Source organism: Pseudophryne corroboree, unplaced genomic scaffold, assembly GCF_028390025.1.
Source record: "Pseudophryne corroboree isolate aPseCor3 unplaced genomic scaffold, aPseCor3.hap2 scaffold_578, whole genome shotgun sequence".
Taxonomy (NCBI): Eukaryota; Metazoa; Chordata; class Amphibia; order Anura; family Myobatrachidae; genus Pseudophryne; species Pseudophryne corroboree.
In genome coordinates, this window is record NW_026970177.1 from 60,576 (window position 1) to 79,531 (window position 18,956).

The window sequence follows — 18,956 nt, forward strand, 5'->3', positions numbered from 1 at the left end:
CCTTTGTTGGGTAACCTGGGGAAATCGTCTATTCTTTTGAACAGAGCACTCTCTATTATCTCTGGTGAGCCATAGCACTCATTAAGTCTATCCCAGATCATCCTAAGTCCATTCTCAGGGTGGTTAATGTTAATCACTCTTATCCTTCTAGCATGTTCTGCAGATTCATTCCCAAGCCATTTAATTAAGAGGTCTATCTCTTCACTATGTGAAAGGTCTATTCCTCTGATAGCATTTTGAAAAGAGGACTGCCAGGCTCTGAAGTTCTCAGGGCGATCATTGAACTTTGAAATACTAATCGTGACTAATTCACGGCGGGTGAGAAATTTAGCAAAGTCTAATGTGTCCTGATTGGCTCTTGGAGATGTCGGTACATTAACACGGTAGGTATATGGTGTGTAGTCATACCTGTTAGTGTTGTCTGGTTCCCGACGGTTGGTATCACACCGCTTCTGTGTGAAGTAGGCTGTGTCTTTCTTGGAGTTTGCAGATTCAGACATCTGAGGTGGGGAAGAGTTGTCCCTCATAGGTTCACAGTGTCTAGGATTCTCTTGCTTGCAAATGTGTGGTCTGTTGTCCACTGGTGGTGTCGCTGTAGAGTGTACTTGATTTGTTTGCATGAGGTCTGAATGCGTATCTTGTAAAGATGGAGGGTTGCTACTCCTTTTTGAGACTTGACGTACGTATTCTGATGTGCGTTGCAGTGAATCCTGAGATCCATTCTCTGTGTCAAGTACATTGGTTCTTCTTATATCAGGGAGTTCTGCAGTCTCCAAGATTTCTGCTTCAGCTATGGCAGCCGCTGCCTCCTTCTCTGCAGCGAGCTTCTCGCCGATTGCTTCTAAGCGTTTGCTCTCGATTTTTAATTGCATCTCCTGCTCGGCAAAGTTAGCCCTTACTTTTGCGGCTTCCGCTTTTGCACGTGCCATGATGGCTGCATTACTGACAGACAAGGATTTGGAGGAACCAGAGACTTGGGACCTTGTTTTGTATGAGGATATCGTTTTCTGTGACATGGTGATCTGGTAGAGATGTTTGATTGTGTAGAGACTGCTGTAATGCTGTCTGCAAGTAACTGTTCAGACTGGTCGCAGATCTCTGAGGAGTCAGTATCTTTGAACTGTTATGAAGCTGCTTGACTGTGAAGAGACTGTTGTGTTGCCTTATAAGCGTGGCTGCACTGACTTGTACAGGTTTCTGTGTAGTCAAATGGCGGTACTCCTATTGCTGAGCTGCCATAGTTGGTAGACTGTATAGAAACTGTGTGGCTGTCATATGCAGATAGCTGTGGCTGGCAGTGTAACGGCTCTGTAAGTCAGTATATGTCCCCACTGCTGACAGGCAATGATTTACTGACGGAGTCAGTGTAAGAGAGTCCATCTGCTTGTAGCATTCGATGTTTTACTGTTCAGCCTCTCACTAAGCCCTTTCTGGCAAATTTGAAGCCTACAGTATAACCACCTTTACTTTTCAATAATCTGTTCAGAAGAGGTGTTTGTAGAACGGTGTTTTATTATTCAGTAAAGGGATCACAGATATGATGCGTTGATTTGATGTACAATACGATATGATGATATGTGATAATGAGGTAAAACTGTTAATGAAACAAGAATATGCAATTATGATATGCATGTGAAAAGCAAAATGGATATACACAAGTACATATAACATAGGCTGTGCAAACATGTGATTACATGTGCAAGTATAAACTACAGTGCAGCTAACATTACTCACTGGCTAAACAGGTTGAGATGAGACATTTAATATACAAACTCACCATCGAATGCTATATGAGAGTTGGACCCATGTAAAGCATGACTGTCTGGGACCATGAGGGAAGTAGAAAGGCTGATCCCAGCTTCTTCATCCCAGAATGCATTGCAAGACTGGCTACAAGAGGCTATGAGGGTCAAATTAATTGATGGGACTGACCACTAGATGGGGCAATAATACAACTTTCTGTAGTAAAAGTAATCAGATCTACACAAAGCAAATGCTGAAGGCATGACAGTGGTGCTGCAGGGCCCACACCCTTTTACTTGCCTTACAGAACAGCTCTGGAGCTGTTACAGTGCCCAGCTGCTGCAAGAAATCAGCTTGAATGCTTCAGGGGATGGGGCATGGCCAACATGAGCCCCACACCAAAGGAGGGTGGGGGTGTTTAATGCGAACTAGGGGTCATCCAAGCACCGCAAAAGGCCGCCATGCCCTGCATGCCCCTTTTCTCTTTTCATATGCAGATGAGGGTTCCAGCCAACTTTGGCCCACTGCTTGGATGACATCACCGTATGCAAATCCGTCTTCTGCAGACCTTCCCCCTGGAATGCTTGTACTAGTTGTTGCATATGGTTTGATATTTGATGGTGCTTCAATATTAGGCAGCCTTCCACCCTCCCATGTTCATCTGAACAGATGTGGTCTCCCTGCAGTTGTTGTCCCCAGACGAGAGTTCCCTTGTGCGTCCTCAGTTGAATCTCCTTAACTTGACGGGGGAGGGGCTGCCCGAGCAGCCACCCTCCCCAGCCCTATCCCAACTCATACTTATTTTGCATATGAGATCTCTTGATCATGAAGATTGTTCTCACAGGGTGAGGTTCATCCATTATATTTTAAAATAGGAAGGTACAAATTACATATTTGAATTGCATCTATGTGCTGGATTCAAATGTCCCCCCCCCCCCTTCCTTTCTCAATTGTGCTCGTCAGCAGCTATTCTATGGTTGCTGCCAATGGGTGTGACACATTAATTTCTTCTGTGGGGTACACTGGACTCCACAAGGATTCACATTGGGGTGTAGAGTAGGATCTTGATCTGAGGCACCAACCGTCTCAAAGCTTTTGACTGTTCCCAAGATGCTCAGCGCATCCTCCTCTATAACCCCGCTTCCATGAACAGGGAGCTCAGTTTGTAGTTGGTGCCTTCAGTAGCAGGCCACTTAACAGGGGCCTGCCTCAGGCAGCCTAATCTTAGCTATTAATTTTGACAAGAAAAGAAGAACTTGTTTTATGAGAATCTACAAGGGCTGCAGCAGGCTAGGTCTAATAGACATCTTTACTGCAGCTTCATCACTCCCAGCGGCGCTGTATACTCCCGTGCCCTGGTTGCTGGGTCACTGCAGCGGAGGCTCCAGTTTCTTCCTAAGGTCAGTCACACACACACCGCCCTTCCGGATCACGAGGCCGCTTATGAAGGGGAGCGTGGCCGTAGGGGGTGGACCGTGTGCGCACTGGCGTGGACACTGATTACTGGGCAGCCGCTCCACTAGCCACCAGGTACAGTTAAGGAGCACAGGTCTGGGAGTTTTACTCCTATATTATCCCAATTTTGTACTGCCCGCAGCGCATTGTGATAGGTAATAGGGCCTGATTCAGGTTGGATTGCAATCACAATAAGCGATCCAACTGCAAAAATTGCTAAGAGCATACGCATGTGCCTGCATTTTCTGCGGCACCCCGCAGAGAATGCGATCGCCTCTGCCTGTCAATCGGGGCGGGGGGGGGAGAGGGGGGTCAACAACACTCCATTTCCAAGTCAGGGATGGAGCGGTGCGGGGGCAAGGCTTCAAAATGGGGTCTGCAGCGGAGGAGACACAGGGGGCGTGGTCACAGCGGCTGTATGACATCACATTCAGCCGCTGTGATCACAAAAATGGTGGCGGCTTCCTGCGCGCACATACAGTCTGCACCAGCAGGAGGCTACACCATTTTTTATGATCACGCTGAACTGCAGTGCGACTGCAATTACAGCATGGTCAAGAATGGAGGCGTCATGCTGGGTGGCCATGCCCTGTCACTGTGCAGGAGCCAGCACCGCACACACACTAGTCCCCGGGTGCAGCCCCCAACCCCCGGGACACCCGGAGCAACAAAATGTAGATTCAGGCCACCAGGCCACGCCCCTACCTATGAAACCATGCCTCCTTTTTACCATTGCACTGCTTATCTGCGCGCACTGCATTACAATCTCCCTCGCCACCTCTCTGGGTGTCACCAGTGATAGTGACACCTCTGCCATGCTTGTAGCAGCTGGTCCTAAGATCTACGCCTCAAGCCCTGAGTGTTTGCCCTTGTGACTTGTTGATCATCATAGCGAAGCAGATGCTTACAGAAAACTGCAGGGGCTTAGATTGAAAATAAAAAAATTGATGGGTATAAGGTAGAGAGGAGCGGGTTCGGTTCTCCGAGAACCGAATTCCCGACGAACTCCACGTGGTTTACACTGGTCCGAGGCAGGCTCGGTTGTTCCCGCCTGACTCGGAAAACCTGAACAAGGGAAAATGTCATCATCCCGCTGTCGGATTCTCGCGAGATTCGGATTCCATATAAAGAGCTGCGCGTTGCCGCCATTTTTACTCGTGCATTGAAGAGAGAGCGGAGAGGACGTGGCTATGTTCTCTCAGTGGAAATCTCAATATCAGTGCTCAGTATCAGTGGTTACTTATTGCTGCTCAGTAATACTAGTAGTGTGTCTCTCCTGCTCAGTGTCAGTTCTCAGTAGTATCCTCATCAGTGCTCAGTATCACTGCTCATTGTCTTGTGCTGCATTGTGGTGCTCAGCATACTACAGTACATTACTAATAGTCCAGTGCTGCATCTTGCTGCTCAGTGTCAGTTCTAGTATCCTCATCAGTGCTCACTATCACTGCTCATTACATTGTGGTGTTCTGTATACTACAGTAACATAGTAATATAGTAACATATAGTAACATAGTTTTTGAGGTTGAATAGAGGCAAATTGCCCATCGTGTTCAACCTGTTTTAAGTTGTGATGATTCTACATACTTGCTGAATAATGTTTTATGACTAGTTAGCTACTATAACTCATGTTACCCCCGGATTAACCATGTTGATATTTTAAGTATTATAACCTTGGATAGCTTTTTCATTCAGAAATGTATCCATTCCTTTTTTAAATCCAATTACAGAGTCCGCCATTACCACCTTCCCTGGCAGGGAATTCCACATCCTGATTGCCCTAACAGTGAAGATCATAGTATCTCACCTGGCAGGTAAGTAGGAGTTGGGCTAGAGCTGTGGAGGATTGCTACTCGGGCACCCCCTGTCAAGTGAAGGAGATCCAACTGAGGCAGCACAAGGGAACTCTCGAAAGAAGAACAAGGCTAGAGGAAGATCTGAGACAAAGAAATCTGACTTTTACCAGAGCTGACCAGAGGAAAGCACAAACACAGTCCCCCACTACCACAAATAATGCAGTCGAGTTTCCCACATTTGGGGAAATCACAGGGGTCAGCATACCCAGAGTGCAATGAATGAACCTCACCCTGGGAGAACAATCTTCATGACCATGGTATCGCCTATGCAAAATAAGTATGATTTGGGATAGGGCTGGGGAGGGCCGCTGCTCAAGCACATCTCTGTCAAGTAAAGGAGATTCAACTGAGGCAACACAAGGGAACTCTCATCTGGGGACAACAACTGCAGGGAGAACACATATTTTCAGATGAACATGGGAGGGCAGAAGGCTGCCTAATACTGAAGCACCCCCAAACAACAAACCAAATGCAACTACTAGTGCAAGCATTCCTGGGGGAAGGCCTGCAGCAGATGGATTTGCATATGGTGATGTCATCCAAGCAGTGGGTCAAAGTTGGCTTCAACCCTCGTCTGCATATGAAAATAAAAAAGGGGTGTGCAGGGCATGGCGGCCTTTTGCGGCGCTTGGATGACCCCTAGTTCGCATTAAACACCTCCACCTTCCTTCGGTGTGGGGCTCATGTTGGCTATGCCCCAGCCCCTGAAGCATTCAAGCTGATTTCTTGCAGCAGCTGGGCACTGTAACAGCTCCAGAGCTGCTCTGTAAAGCAAGTAAAAGGGTGTGGGCCCTGCAGCACTACCTGTAGTTTGCATTGTGCGTTGGAAGGCACAAAGAAAGCAGACGGGAGAAGTCAGGATAGTGCACAAGGGCATAGAAGGGAGCGGCTCAAGAAAAGAGAAGTGGAAACAGACAGCAAACTAGGCTGGAGAGAGACCTGAGACAAAGAGATCTGAATTATACGAGAGCCGACCAGAGGAAACACAAATTATGTAATCAAGTGTCCCACATTTGGGGAACACGTAGGAGCAGCACACCCAGAGTGCATTGCCCTGGGAGAAGCACCTTCCTGATCATAGTATCTCACCTGGCAGGTAAGTAGGAGTTGGGCTAGAGCTGGGGAGGGTCGCTGTTCGGGCACCCCCCTGTCAAGTGAAGGAGATCCAACTGAGGCAGCACAAGGAAACTCTCAAAAAAAGAACAAGGCTAGAGGTAGATCTGAGACTAAGAAATCTGACTTTTACCAGAGCTGACCAGAGGAAAGCACAAACACAGTCCCCCACTACCACAAATAATGCAGTCGAGTTTCCCACATTTGGGGAAATCACAGGGGTCAGCATACCCAGAATGCAATGAATGAACCTCACCCTGGGAGAACAATCTTCATGACAATGGTATCTCCTATGCAAAATAAGTATGATTTGGGATAGGGCTGGGGAGGGCCGCTGCTCAGGCACATCTCTGTCAAGTAAAGGAGATTCAACTGAGGCAGCACAAGGGAACTCTCATCTGGGGACAACAACTGCAGGGAGAACACATATTTTCAGATGAACATGGGAGAGCAGAAGGCTGCCTAATACTGAAGCACCCCCAAACAACAAACCAAATGCAACAACTAGTACAAGCATTCCTGGGAAAAGGTCTGCAGAAGACGGATTTGCATACGGTGATGTCATCCAAGCAGTGGGCCAAAGTTGGCTGGAACCCTCATCTGCATATGAAAAGAGAAAAGGGGTATGCAGGGCATGGCGGCCTTTTGCGGCGCTTGGATGACCCTTAGTTTGCATTAAACACCTCCACCCTCCGTCGGTGTGGGGCTCATGTTGGCTATGCCCCAGCCCCTGAAGCATTCAAGCTGATTTCTTGCAGCAGCTGGGCACTGTAACAGCTCCAGAGCTGCTCTGAAAGGCAAGTAAAAGGGTGTGGGCCCTGCAGCACTACCTGTAGTTTGCATTGTGCGTTGGAAGGCACAAAGTAAGCAGACCGGAGAAGTCAGGAGAGTGCACAAGGGCATAGAAGGCAGCGGCTCAAGAAAAGAGAAGTGGAAACAGACAGCAAACTAGGCTGGAGAGAGACCTGAGACAAAGAGATCTGAATTATACGAGAGCCGACCAGGGGAAACACAAATTATGCAGTCAAGTTTCCCACATTTGGGGAAATCGCAGGAGCAGCACACCCAGAGTGCAATGGGTGAGCCTTGCCCTGGGAGAAGCACCTTCATGATCATAGTATCTCACCTGGCAGGTATGTAGGAGTTGGGCTAGAGCTGGGGAGGGTCGCTGCTCGGGTACCCCCCTGTCAAGTGAAGGAGATCAAACTGAGGCAGCACAAGGAAACTCTCAAAAAAAGAACAAGGCTAGAGGAAGATCTGAGACAAAGAAATCTGACTTTTACCAGAGCTGACCAGAGGAAAGCACAAACACAGTCCCCCACTACCACAAATAATGCAGTCGAGTTTCCCACATTTGGGGAAATCACAGGGGTCAGCATACCCAGAATGCAATGAATGAACGTCACCCTGGGAGAACAATCTTCATGACAATGGTATCTCCTATGCAAAATAAGTATGATTTGGGATAGGGCTGGGGAGGGCCGCTGCTCAGGCACATCTCTGTCAAGTAAAGGAGATTCAACTGAGGCAGCACAAGGGAACTCTCATCTGGGGACAACAACTGCAGGGAGAACACATATTTTCAGATGAACATGGGAGAGCAGAAGGCTGCCTAATACTGAAGCACCCCCAAACAACAAACCAAATGCAACAACTAGTACAAGCATTCCTGGGAAAAGGTCTGCAGAAGACGGATTTGCATACGGTGATGTCATCCAAGCAGTGGGCCAAAGTTGGCTGGAACCCTCATCTGCATATGAAAAGAGAAAAGGGGTATGCAGGGCATGGCGGCCTTTAGCGGCGCTTGGATGACCCTTAGTTTGCATTAAACACCTCCACCCTCCGTCGGTGTGGGGCTCATGTTGGCTATGCCCCAGCCCCTGAAGCATTCAAGCTGATTTCTTGCAGCAGCTGGGCACTGCAACAGCTCCAGAGCTGCTCTGAAAGGCAAGTAAAAGGGTGTGGGCCCTGCAGCACTACCTGTAGTTTGCATTGTGCGTTGGAAGGCACAAAGTAAGCAGACAGGAGAAGTCAGGAGAGTGCACAAGGGCATAGAAGGCAGCGGCTCAAGAAAAGAGAAGTGGAAACAGACAGCAAACTAGGCTGGAGAGAGACCTGAGACAAAGAGATCTGAATTATACGAGAGCCGACCAGGGGAAACACAAATTATGCAGTCAAGTTTCCCACATTTGGGGAAATCGCAGGAGCAGCACACCCAGAGTGCAATGGGTGAGCCTTGCCCTGGGAGAAGCACCTTCATGATCATAGTATCTCACCTGGCAGGTATGTAGGAGTTGGGCTAGAGCTGGGGAGGGTCGCTGCTCGGGTACCCCCCTGTCAAGTGAAGGAGATCAAACTGAGGCAGCACAATGGAACTCTCGAAAGAAGAACAAGGCTAGAGGAAGATCTAATGCATCATTGAAATTCAAGCTGGAAAGATGATTTTAATATATCACTTGTACATTTTGTATTGCTCTTCTGGTGACAATGTAGTTTGTTTTTGTCAATTACCATTTTAATAATAGGGTAAAGAAAATTAAGTGGATTTTTGAAAGAAAACAATACTGTCAATATACTAGTAAAACAAATTAAAATGGTAAAAGTTATTGTACTTTAAGTAAAAATAAAAGAGCAAAAATGTCAATCCCAGTTTTGGATTACTTTAATTAACAAAAAAAAATGCATATAGCAGAGGATAGTTTCAATCTGCCTACCTCTGGGTTATGGACCCAGCATGCTTCCATTACAGTACTCTGCTGCACATGTAAGTGCAAGAGATCATGAAGCACTCACTCATCATGGGAAAGTACCAATGTGTTTCTTCATTGGTTGATGGAAGAAACATCTTACAAAAACTCTCCACTTTATTGACTTTTTAAAATGTTTCTAGGAAACGTTCTAGATGAATGCTTATTAGCGTTTTTCAGTATATGCTTTTGCAAAGTGTCGCTGTGGCGCAATCAGTTAGTGTGTAAGGCTATTATCCAAAAGGTTGGTGGTTCAATCCCACCCAGGGACGTAATTGACCTTGTTATTAGATTTTGGTGATCTTTATGTAGACAAGTCAAAATTTCAAACCCCCTCTTATGGTGTAGGGTACCTGGCCTTCTCTGATGTAATCAGAGTTAGATTTGATTCAGTGATTTTATAAAAACAGCTAGGAAGCACAATTTAGCAGTGGGTTGCAGAGAAAAAGAAAAATGCTGGCAAAAAAATCCAATTGAGTGATTAAACAGCTCTTCATTTTCTGGCTTTATTTTTATGCTAACAAATTTGTTCTCTGAAAAGTGTCCACAAAGCCAAGTCTCTGATTAACACCTTTGTAGGGATGGTTTTTCACCTATTACTAAATTAAACTTGCTTCATTGGAAAGGCAGCAAGATGCATCCTCATTTCAATATCTACAGAAATAATACAGGTTGACACCAGGAAACATTAACGCCACTGCATCCTTGCTGCTTTCTCATGTGGAAGTCTGTTTAATGTGAAAACAAGGTGATATCTAATTAGCACACAGGTAAGGAATTAAGAAAATCTTTAATTAAGGGTGAAGATGTTTCTCACAAAATCGTTGCCCCAATGCATCATTGAAATTCAAGCTGGAAAGATGATTTTAATATATCCTTCTGGTGACAATGTAGTTTGTTTTTGTCAATTACCATTTTAATAATCGGGTAAAGAAAATTAATTGGATTTTTGAAAAAAAACAATAATGTCAATATACTATTAAAACAAATTAAAATGGTAAAAGTTATTGTACTTTAAGTAAAAATAAAAGAGCAAAAATATCAATCCCAGTTTTGGATTACTTTAACAAAAAAAAAATGCATATAGCAGAGGATAGTTTCAATCTGCCTACCTCTGGGTTATGGACCCAGCATGCTTCCATTACAGTACTCTGCTGCACATGTAAGTGCAAGAGGTCCTGAAGCACTCACTTATCATGGGAAAGTACCAATGTGTTTCTTCATTGGTTGATGGAAGAAACATCTTACAAAAACTCTCCACATTATTGACTTTTTAAAATGTTTCTAGGAAACGTTCTAGATGAATGCTTATTAGCCTTTGTCAGTATGTACTTTTGCAAAGTGTCGCTGTGGCGCAATCAGTTAGTGTGTATGGTTATTAACCAAAAGGTTGGTGGTTCAATCCCACCCAGGGACGTAATTGACCTTGTTTTCAGATTTCGGTGATCTTTAAGTAGACAAGTCAACATTTCAAACCCCCTGTTATGGTGTAGGGTACCTGGCCTTCTCTGATGTAATCAGAGTTAGATTTGATTCAGTGATTTTATAAAAACAGCTAGGAAGCACAATTTAGCAGTGGGTTGCAGAGAAAAAGAAATATGCTGGCAAAAAAATCCAATTGAGTGATTAAACAGCTCTTCATTTTCTGGCTTTATTTTTATGCTAACAAATTTGTTCTCTGAAAAGTGTCCACAAAGCCAACTCTCTGATTAACACCTTTGTAGGGATGGTTTTTCACCTATTACTAAATTAAACTTGCTTCATTGGAAAGGCAGCAAGATGCATCCTCATTTCAATGTCTACTGAAATAATACAGGTTGACACCAGGAAACATTAACGCCACTGCATCCTTGCTGCTTTCGCATGTGGAAGTCTGTTTAATGTGAAAACAAGGTGATATCTAATTAGCACACAGGTAAGGAATTAAGAAAATCTTTATTTAAGGGTGAAGGTGTTTCTCACAAAATCGTTGCCCCAATGCATCATTGAAATTCAAGCTGGAAAGATGATTTTAATATATCACTTGTACATTTTGTATTGCTCTTCTGGTGACAATGTAGTTTGTTTTTGTCAATTACCATTTTAATAATAGGGTAAAGAAAATTAAGTGGATTTTTGAAAGAAAACAATACTGTCAATATACTATTAAAACAGCTTTCAGTACTTGTAGGACCGATGCACATAAAGAAGCAAAAAAACATACATAAACATTACACACATAAGTACCGCGTTGCGGCACAGCCAAAACACAATAGAAATGCTGACGGTATAGTACAGTTCAAGAACTACAGCACAGGCCAGCCTACACTATAAATCATGAACTGCACTATACATTTAAACTGTACAATAATACAACAGTTAATACGGCTATGGGTGTGGAGTGTAAGAGGGTGAGGGAATCACAAGCCCGAAGCTTTATTGAAAGACTGACACATATAAGGGGAGGATTAATAAATAGAAAGACATCCTTTACTATAGAATGTAGTCCAATCCGTTCTTTCAACTCTTCCACAATTGAAAAACGGATAGTGTTCCCAAGCCTTCCATCCTGGAATATCTTTGGTCTTTCGCCAATGAAGAAAGCAATCCCTCCCTCCAGCAGACCCTTCAACCACAATACAAGATCACAGCCAAAAGGCCGAGAAGCAACTACACTTGAGCTTAACAAAAATGGCTAAAACTTAGTGGAGGAAAGTGCAGTGCACCAAAACATAAGCTGACACAATCATGGAGAATGTGCCAGCATATATGCTCTTCTATCTATATTTTGCAAACCTGCTCTTGTCCCCTCCAGCTGCTCTATGTAGATTTAACGTCTGGCAAGGTGCATAACCCACTGACAAGCAGGCACACTCCTGCATGAGTTTTCTCTCTCACTAGCTGGATGATACACAATCATTTGCATGCGCTCCACTTCCGACACACCACCCACCCAACCACCCAGTCACCAGAGCCACCCACAAGCCAACTGGCTCCGTGATTTAATTTGCACAGTGTAGTCATCGAGGCAGCATGTCCTTCTCAATGGAAGGATCTCTGGTTCCATGGAATCTTCCGCATTGGAATGCTGCGGAACAAAAAGGATTTAAATATTCAGCTTGCTAGCATTCAATGTACCTGCGGCTTGGCTCTAGCACATGGGTCTTCATCCTGTGGCCCTCCAGCTGCTGTGAAACTACACATCCCAGCATGCCCTGCCACAGTTTTGCTATTAAGGTATGCTAAAACTGAGGCAGGGCATGCTGGGATGTGTAGTTCCACAGCAGCTGGAGGGTCGCAGGTTGAAGACCCATGTTTTAGCATGCCTGTTCTATGATGCATGTTCCATTATGTCACAATCAGCTTGGAATGGGGTGTCTAGCAGGCATTTGCTGACAGCCACTTGAGGGAGACACACATCAGGAGATGCAGCATATCGGAGGTCTTCGATGCCTTTCCAGCAAATGCACACCACCTGCTGCTGGTCTGGACACAAAACAATGCCCACAATCGAAGTCCCAAAATGCCCAACTACAGGATTCATGTAAGTAGTGAATTTAGGAATGAATTTAGAAGTAGGAAATTAAGTTAGTTCACAAGTACATTCAAATTCAGATCTAAAGACTAAACACAAAACACAAAATAAGACTCCACAGAGCAATTATCAGGTGTCTTTATCAATTGTTGCATTTAAAAAATCAAGCAATTAGGGAACACAATGTTGCGACAATGTAACCCTATTTGCAAAATAGTACTAAATAAGTTTGTCGATGTAAGACATTTGCAAAGGCGCAAACAAAACACGCTGGAAAATGCAACTGAATCTGTTTTTGGAGGTTAGAAACGATGCAGGATCAAGTAGCTCAATGGGTAGGGTGTTTGATTAGAATTCAACAGGTTATAGGTTTGAATCCTGGGTATGATAGTTTGAGGTGTTATTTAATAAAGCATGTTTATATATTAGTCACACATGGCTTACTTGTACAAATGGCATGTCACCAGTTAGTGCTGACTGCTGATATGCCATTTGCACAAACATGCCATGTGTGACTGTATATGCATTTAAGGAGGGCACCCCGGCAATACCACAAACCATTGAGTGTCAAGTATACTAGATATATCTTCATATCTCATGTGCTTTCTCTGAGACCAATCTTGTTATGCCCCTTCCCCACAAGGCATGCACCTTTTGTCCATATTGCAAAAATGGGGAGGGGGGGGGGGCATATAATTCTCTGTCACAGGGCACCAAAAAGTCTAGTTATGGCTCTGGTATGCATTATGTAATCTGGCAGACCATCTCTCCTTTACTTGACAGAGATGTGCCTGAGCAGCGGCCCTCCCCAGCCCTATCCCAAATCATACTTATTTTGCATAGGAGATACCATGGTCATGAAGATTGTTCTCCCAGGGTGAGGTTCATTCATTGCATTCTGGGTATGCTGACCCCTGTGATTTCCCCAAATGTGGGAAACTCGACTGCATTATTTGTGGTAGTGGGGGACTGTGTTTGTGCTTTCCTCTGGTCAGCTCTGGTAAAAGTCAGATTTCTTTGTCTCAGATCTTCCTCTAGCCTTGTTCTTCTTTCGAGAGTTCCCTTGTGCTGCCTCAGTTGGATCTCCTTCACTTGACAGGGGGGTACCCGAGCAGCGACCCTCCCCAGCTCTAGCCCAACTCCTACTTACCTGCCAGGTGAGATACTATGATCATGAAGGTGCTTCTCCCAGGGCAAGGCTCACCCATTGCACTCTGGGTGTGCTGCTCCTGCGATTTCCCCAAATGTGGGAAACTTGACTGCATAATTTGTGTTTCCCCTGGTCGGTTCTCGTATAATTCAGATCTCTTTGTCTCAGGTCTCTCTCCAGCCTAGTTTGCTGTCTGTTTCCACTTCTCTTTTCTTGAGCCGCTCCCTTCTATACCCTTGCGCACTATCCTTACTTCTCCCGTCTGCTTACTTTGTGCCTTCCAATGCACAATGCAAACTACAGGTAGTGCTGCAGGTCCCACACCCTTTTACTTGCCGTACAGAGCAGCTCTGGAGCTGTTACAGAGCCCAGCTACTGCAAGAAATCAGCTTGAATGATTCAGGGGCTGAGGCATAGCCAACATGAGCCCCACACCGAAGGAGGGTGGAGATGTTTAATGCGAACTAGGGGTCATCCAAGCGCCGCAAAAGGCCGCCATGCCCTGCACGCCCCTTTTCTCTTTTCACATGCAGATGAGGGTTGAAGCCAACTTTGACCCACTGCTTGGATGACATCACCATATGCAAATCCATCTGCTGCAGGCCTTCCCCCAGGAATGCTTGCACTAGTTGTTGCATTTGGTTTGTTGTTTGGGGGTGCTTCAGTATTAGGCAGCCTTCTGCCCTCCCATGTTCATCTGAAAATATGTGTTCTCCCTGCAGTTGTTGTCCCCAGATGAGAGTTCCCTTGTGCTGCCTCAGTTGAATCTCCTTTACTTGACAGAGATGTGCCTGAGCAGCGGCCCTCCCCAGCCCTATCCCAAATCATACTTATTTTGCATAGGCGATACCATGGTCATGAAGATTGTTTTCCCAGGGTGAGGTTCATTCATTGCATTCTGGGTATGCTGACCCCTGTGATTTCCCCAAATGTGGGAAACTCGACTGCATTATTTGTGGTAGTGGGGGACTGTGTTTGTGCTTTCCTCTGGTCAGCTCTGGTAAAAGTCAGATTTCTTTGTCTCGGATCTTCCTCTAGCCTTGTTCTTCTTTCGAGAGTTCCCTTGTGCTGCCTCAGTTGGATCTCCTTCACTTGACAGGGGGGTACCCGAGCAGCGACCCTCCCCAGCTCTAGCCCAAATCCTACTTACCTGCGAGGTGAGATACTATGATCATGAAGGTGCTTCTCCCAGGGCAAGGCTCACCCATTGCACTCTGGGTGTGCTGCTCCTGCGATTTCCCAAAATGTGGGAAACTTGACTGCATAATTTGTGTTTCCCCTGGTCGGCTCTCGTATAATTCAGATCTCTTTGTCTCAGGTCTCTCTCCAGCCTAGTTTGCTGTCTGTTTCCACTTCTCTTTTCTTGAGCTGCTCCCTTCTATGCCATTGGGCACTATCCTGACTTCTCCCGTCTGCTTACTTTGTGCCTTCCAATGCACAATGCAAACTACAGGTAGTGCTGCAGGGCCCACACCCTTTTACTTGCCGTACAGAGCAGCTCTAGAGCTGTTACAGTGCCCAGCTGCTGCAAGAAATCAGCTTGTATGCTTCAGGGCCTGGGGTATAGCCAACATGAGCCCCACACCGAAGGAGGGTGGAGGTGTTTAATGCGAACTAGGGGTCATCCAAGCGCCGCAAAAGGCCGCCATGCCCTGCACGCCCCTTTTCTCTTTTCATATGCAGACGAGGGTTGAAGCCAACTTTGACCCACTGCTTGGATGACATCACCATATGCAAATCCATCTGCTGCAGGCCTTCCCCCAGGAATGCTTGCACTAGTTGTTGCATTTGGTTTGTTGTTTGGGGGTGCTTCAGTATTAGGCAGCCTTCTGCCCTCCCATGTTCATCTGAAAATATGTGTTCTCCCTGCAGTTGTTGTCCCCAGATGAGAGTTCCCTTGTGCTGCCTCAGTTGAATCTCCTTTACTTGACAGAGATGTGCCTGAGCAGCGGCCCTCCCCAGCCCTATCCCAAATCATACTTATTTTGCATAGGAGATACCATGGTCATGAAGATTGTTCTCCCAGGGTGAGGTTCATTCATTGCATTCTGGGTATGCTGACCCCTGTGATTTCCCCAAATGTGGGAAACTCGACTGCATTATTTGTTGTAGTGGGGGACTGTGTTTGTGCTTTCCTCTGGTCAGCTCTGGTAAAAGTCAGATTTCTTTGTCTCAGATCTTCCTCTAGCCTTGTTCTTCTTTCGAGAGTTCCCTTGTGCTGCCTCAGTTGGATCTCCTTCACTTGACAGGGGGGTACCCGAGCAGCGACCCTCCCCAGCTCTAGCCCAACTCCTACTTACCTGCCAGGTGAGATACTATGATCATGAAGGTGCTTCTCCCAGGGCAAGGCTCACCCATTGCACTCTGGGTGTGCTGCTCCTGCGATTTCCCCAAATGTGGGAAACTTGACTGCATAATTTGTGTTTCCCCTGGTCGGTTCTCGTATAATTCAGATCTCTTTGTCTCAGGTCTCTCTCCAGCCTAGTTTGCTGTCTGTTTCCACTTCTCTTTTCTTGAGCCGCTCCCTTCTATACCCTTGCGCACTATCCTTACTTCTCCCGTCTGCTTACTTTGTGCCTTCCAATGCACAATGCAAACTACAGGTAGTGCTGCAGGTCCCACACCCTTTTACTTGCCGTACAGAGCAGCTCTGGAGCTGTTACAGAGCCCAGCTACTGCAAGAAATCAGCTTGAATGATTCAGGGGCTGAGGCATAGCCAACATGAGCCCCACACCGAAGGAGGGTGGAGATGTTTAATGCGAACTAGGGGTCATCCAAGCGCCGCAAAAGGCCGCCATGCCCTGCACGCCCCTTTTCTCTTTTCACATGCAGATGAGGGTTGAAGCCAACTTTGACCCACTGCTTGGATGACATCACCATATGCAAATCCATCTGCTGCAGGCCTTCCCCCAGGAATGCTTGCACTAGTTGTTGCATTTGGTTTGTTGTTTGGGGGTGCTTCAGTATTAGGCAGCCTTCTGCCCTCCCATGTTCATCTGAAAATATGTGTTCTCCCTGCAGTTGTTGTCCCCAGATGAGAGTTCCCTTGTGCTGCCTCAGTTGAATCTCCTTTACTTGACAGAGATGTGCCTGAGCAGCGGCCCTCCCCAGCCCTATCCCAAATCATACTTATTTTGCATAGGCGATACCATGGTCATGAAGATTGTTTTCCCAGGGTGAGGCTCATTCATTGCATTCTGGGTATGCTGACCCCTGTGATTTCCCCAAATGTGGGAAACTCGACTGCATTATTTGTGGTAGTGGGGGACTGTGTTTGTGCTTTCCTCTGGTCAGCTCTGGTAAAAGTCAGATTTCTTTGTCTCGGATCTTCCTCTAGCCTTGTTCTTCTTTCGAGAGTTCCCTTGTGCTGCCTCAGTTGGATCTCCTTCACTTGACAGGGGGGTACCCGAGCAGCGACCCTCCCCAGCTCTAGCCCAAATCCTACTTACCTGCGAGGTGAGATACTATGATCATGAAGGTGCTTCTCCCAGGGCAAGGCTCACCCATTGCACTCTGGGTGTGCTGCTCCTGCGATTTCCCCAAATGTGGGAAACTTGACTGCATAATTTGTGTTTCCCCTGGTCGGCTCTCGTATAATTCAGATCTCTTTGTCTCAGGTCTCTCTCCAGCCTAGTTTGCTGTCTGTTTCCACTTCTCTTTTCTTGAGCTGCTCCCTTCTATGCCATTGGGCACTATCCTGACTTCTCCCGTCTGCTTACTTTGTGCCTTCCAATGCACAATGCAAACTACAGGTAGTGCTGCAGGGCCCACACCCTTTTACTTGCCGTACAGAGCAGCTCTAGAGCTGTTACAGTGCCCAGCTGCTGCAAGAAATCAGCTTGTATGCTTCAGGGCCTGGGGTATAGCCAACATGAGCCCCACACCGAAGGAGGGTGGAGGTGTTTAATGCGAACTAGGGGTCATCCAAGCGCCGCAAAAGGCCGCCATGCCCTGCACGCCCCTTTTCTCATTTCATATGCAGACGAGGGTTGAAGCCAACTTTGACCCACTGCTTGGATGACATCACCATATGCAAATCCATCTGCTGCAGGCCTTCCCCCAGGAATGCTTGCACTAGTTGTTGCATTTGGTTTGTTGTTTGGGGGTGCTTCAGTATTAGGCAGCCTTCTGCCCTCCCATGTTCATCTGAAAATATGTGTTCTCCCTGCAGTTGTTGTCCCCAGATGAGAGTTCCCTTGTGCTGCCTCAGTTGAATCTCCTTTACTTGACAGAGATGTGCCTGAGCAGCGGCCCTCCCCAGCCCTATCCCAAATCATACTTATTTTGCATAGGAGATACCATGGTCATGAAGATTGTTCTCCCAGGGTGAGGTTCATTCATTGCATTCTGGGTATGCTGACCCCTGTGATTTCCCCAAATGTGGGAAACTCGACTGCATTATTTGTTGTAGTGGGGGACTGTGTTTGTGCTTTCCTCTGGTCAGCTCTGGTAAAAGTCAGATTTCTTTGTCTCAGATCTTCCTCTAGCCTTGTTCTTCTTTCGAGAGTTCCCTTGTGCTGCCTCAGTTGGATCTACTTCACTTGACAGGGATGTGCCCGAGCAGCGACCCTCCCCAGCTCTAGCCCAACTCCTACTTACCTGCCAGGTGAGATACTATGATCATGAAGGTGCTTCTCCCAGGGCAAGGCTCACCCATTGCACTCTGGTTGTGCTGCCCCTGCGATTTCCCCAAATGTGGGAAACTTGACTGCAGAATTTGTGTTTCCCCTGGTCGGCTCTCGTATAATTCAGATTTCTTTGTCTCGGGTCTCTCTACAGCCTAGTTTGCTGTCTGTTTCCACTTCTTTTTTCTTGAGCCCCTCCCTTTTATACCCTTGTGCACTATCCTGACTTCTCCTCCTCTCTGCTTACTTTGTGCCTACCAATGCACAATGCAAACTACAGGTAGTGCTGCAGGGCCCACACCCTTTTACTTGCCTTACAGAGCAGCTCTGGAGCTGTTACAGTGCCAAGCTGCTGCAAGAAATCAGCTTGAATGCTTCAGGGGCTGGGGCATGGCCAACATGAGACCAACACCGAAGGAGGGTGGGGGTGTTTAATGCAAACTAAGGGTCATCCAAGCGCTGCTAAAGGCCGCCATGCCCTGCACGCCCCTTTTACTCTTTTCATATGCAGACGAGGGTTGAAGCCAACTTTGACCCACTGCTTGGATGACATCACCATATGCAAATCCATCTGCGGCAGGCCTTCCCCCAGGAATGCTTGCACTAGTTGTTGCATTTGGTTTGTTGTTTGGGGGTGCTTCAGTATTAGGCAGCCTTCTGCCCTCCCATGTTCATCTGAAAATATGTGTTCTCCCTGCAGTTGTTGTCCCCAGATGAGAGTTCCCTTGTGCTGCCTCAGTTGAATCTCCTTTACT

The 18,956-nt window shown here is 46.5% G+C and overlaps 15 non-coding genes across 15 annotated transcripts; 10 read left to right on the plus strand and 5 right to left on the minus strand.

Annotated features, from left to right (window-relative positions):
* Window positions 1-5,168: 5,168 nt before the first annotated feature.
* Window positions 5,169-5,332, minus strand: LOC135034111 (U1 spliceosomal RNA). The gene has a single exon (XR_010229390.1). It is a non-coding gene; the product is annotated as a U1 spliceosomal RNA (small nuclear RNA).
* A 975-nt stretch (window positions 5,333-6,307) lies between these two features.
* Window positions 6,308-6,471, minus strand: LOC135034128 (U1 spliceosomal RNA). Its single transcript, XR_010229407.1, has one exon. It is a non-coding gene; the product is annotated as a U1 spliceosomal RNA (small nuclear RNA).
* Window positions 6,472-7,142: 671 nt separating this feature from the next.
* LOC135034042 (U1 spliceosomal RNA) lies at window positions 7,143-7,305 on the minus strand. The gene has a single exon (XR_010229343.1). It is a non-coding gene; the product is annotated as a U1 spliceosomal RNA (small nuclear RNA).
* A 152-nt stretch (window positions 7,306-7,457) lies between these two features.
* LOC135033957 (U1 spliceosomal RNA) lies at window positions 7,458-7,621 on the minus strand. Its single transcript, XR_010229266.1, has one exon. It is a non-coding gene; the product is annotated as a U1 spliceosomal RNA (small nuclear RNA).
* Window positions 7,622-8,292: 671 nt separating this feature from the next.
* Window positions 8,293-8,455, minus strand: LOC135034043 (U1 spliceosomal RNA). Its single transcript, XR_010229344.1, has one exon. It is a non-coding gene; the product is annotated as a U1 spliceosomal RNA (small nuclear RNA).
* A 4,796-nt stretch (window positions 8,456-13,251) lies between these two features.
* Window positions 13,252-13,415, plus strand: LOC135034134 (U1 spliceosomal RNA). Its single transcript, XR_010229413.1, has one exon. It is a non-coding gene; the product is annotated as a U1 spliceosomal RNA (small nuclear RNA).
* Window positions 13,416-13,567: 152 nt separating this feature from the next.
* Window positions 13,568-13,730, plus strand: LOC135033994 (U1 spliceosomal RNA). The gene has a single exon (XR_010229301.1). It is a non-coding gene; the product is annotated as a U1 spliceosomal RNA (small nuclear RNA).
* Window positions 13,731-14,401: 671 nt separating this feature from the next.
* Window positions 14,402-14,565, plus strand: LOC135034140 (U1 spliceosomal RNA). Its single transcript, XR_010229418.1, has one exon. It is a non-coding gene; the product is annotated as a U1 spliceosomal RNA (small nuclear RNA).
* Window positions 14,566-14,717: 152 nt separating this feature from the next.
* On the plus strand, window positions 14,718-14,880 carry LOC135034078 (U1 spliceosomal RNA). Its single transcript, XR_010229364.1, has one exon. It is a non-coding gene; the product is annotated as a U1 spliceosomal RNA (small nuclear RNA).
* Window positions 14,881-15,551: 671 nt separating this feature from the next.
* Window positions 15,552-15,715, plus strand: LOC135034122 (U1 spliceosomal RNA). The gene has a single exon (XR_010229401.1). It is a non-coding gene; the product is annotated as a U1 spliceosomal RNA (small nuclear RNA).
* A 152-nt stretch (window positions 15,716-15,867) lies between these two features.
* On the plus strand, window positions 15,868-16,030 carry LOC135033995 (U1 spliceosomal RNA). The gene has a single exon (XR_010229302.1). It is a non-coding gene; the product is annotated as a U1 spliceosomal RNA (small nuclear RNA).
* A 671-nt stretch (window positions 16,031-16,701) lies between these two features.
* On the plus strand, window positions 16,702-16,865 carry LOC135034132 (U1 spliceosomal RNA). Its single transcript, XR_010229411.1, has one exon. It is a non-coding gene; the product is annotated as a U1 spliceosomal RNA (small nuclear RNA).
* A 152-nt stretch (window positions 16,866-17,017) lies between these two features.
* LOC135034070 (U1 spliceosomal RNA) lies at window positions 17,018-17,180 on the plus strand. Its single transcript, XR_010229359.1, has one exon. It is a non-coding gene; the product is annotated as a U1 spliceosomal RNA (small nuclear RNA).
* A 671-nt stretch (window positions 17,181-17,851) lies between these two features.
* On the plus strand, window positions 17,852-18,015 carry LOC135034124 (U1 spliceosomal RNA). Its single transcript, XR_010229403.1, has one exon. It is a non-coding gene; the product is annotated as a U1 spliceosomal RNA (small nuclear RNA).
* Window positions 18,016-18,167: 152 nt separating this feature from the next.
* Window positions 18,168-18,330, plus strand: LOC135034067 (U1 spliceosomal RNA). Its single transcript, XR_010229356.1, has one exon. It is a non-coding gene; the product is annotated as a U1 spliceosomal RNA (small nuclear RNA).
* The last annotated feature ends 626 nt before the right edge of the window (window positions 18,331-18,956 follow it).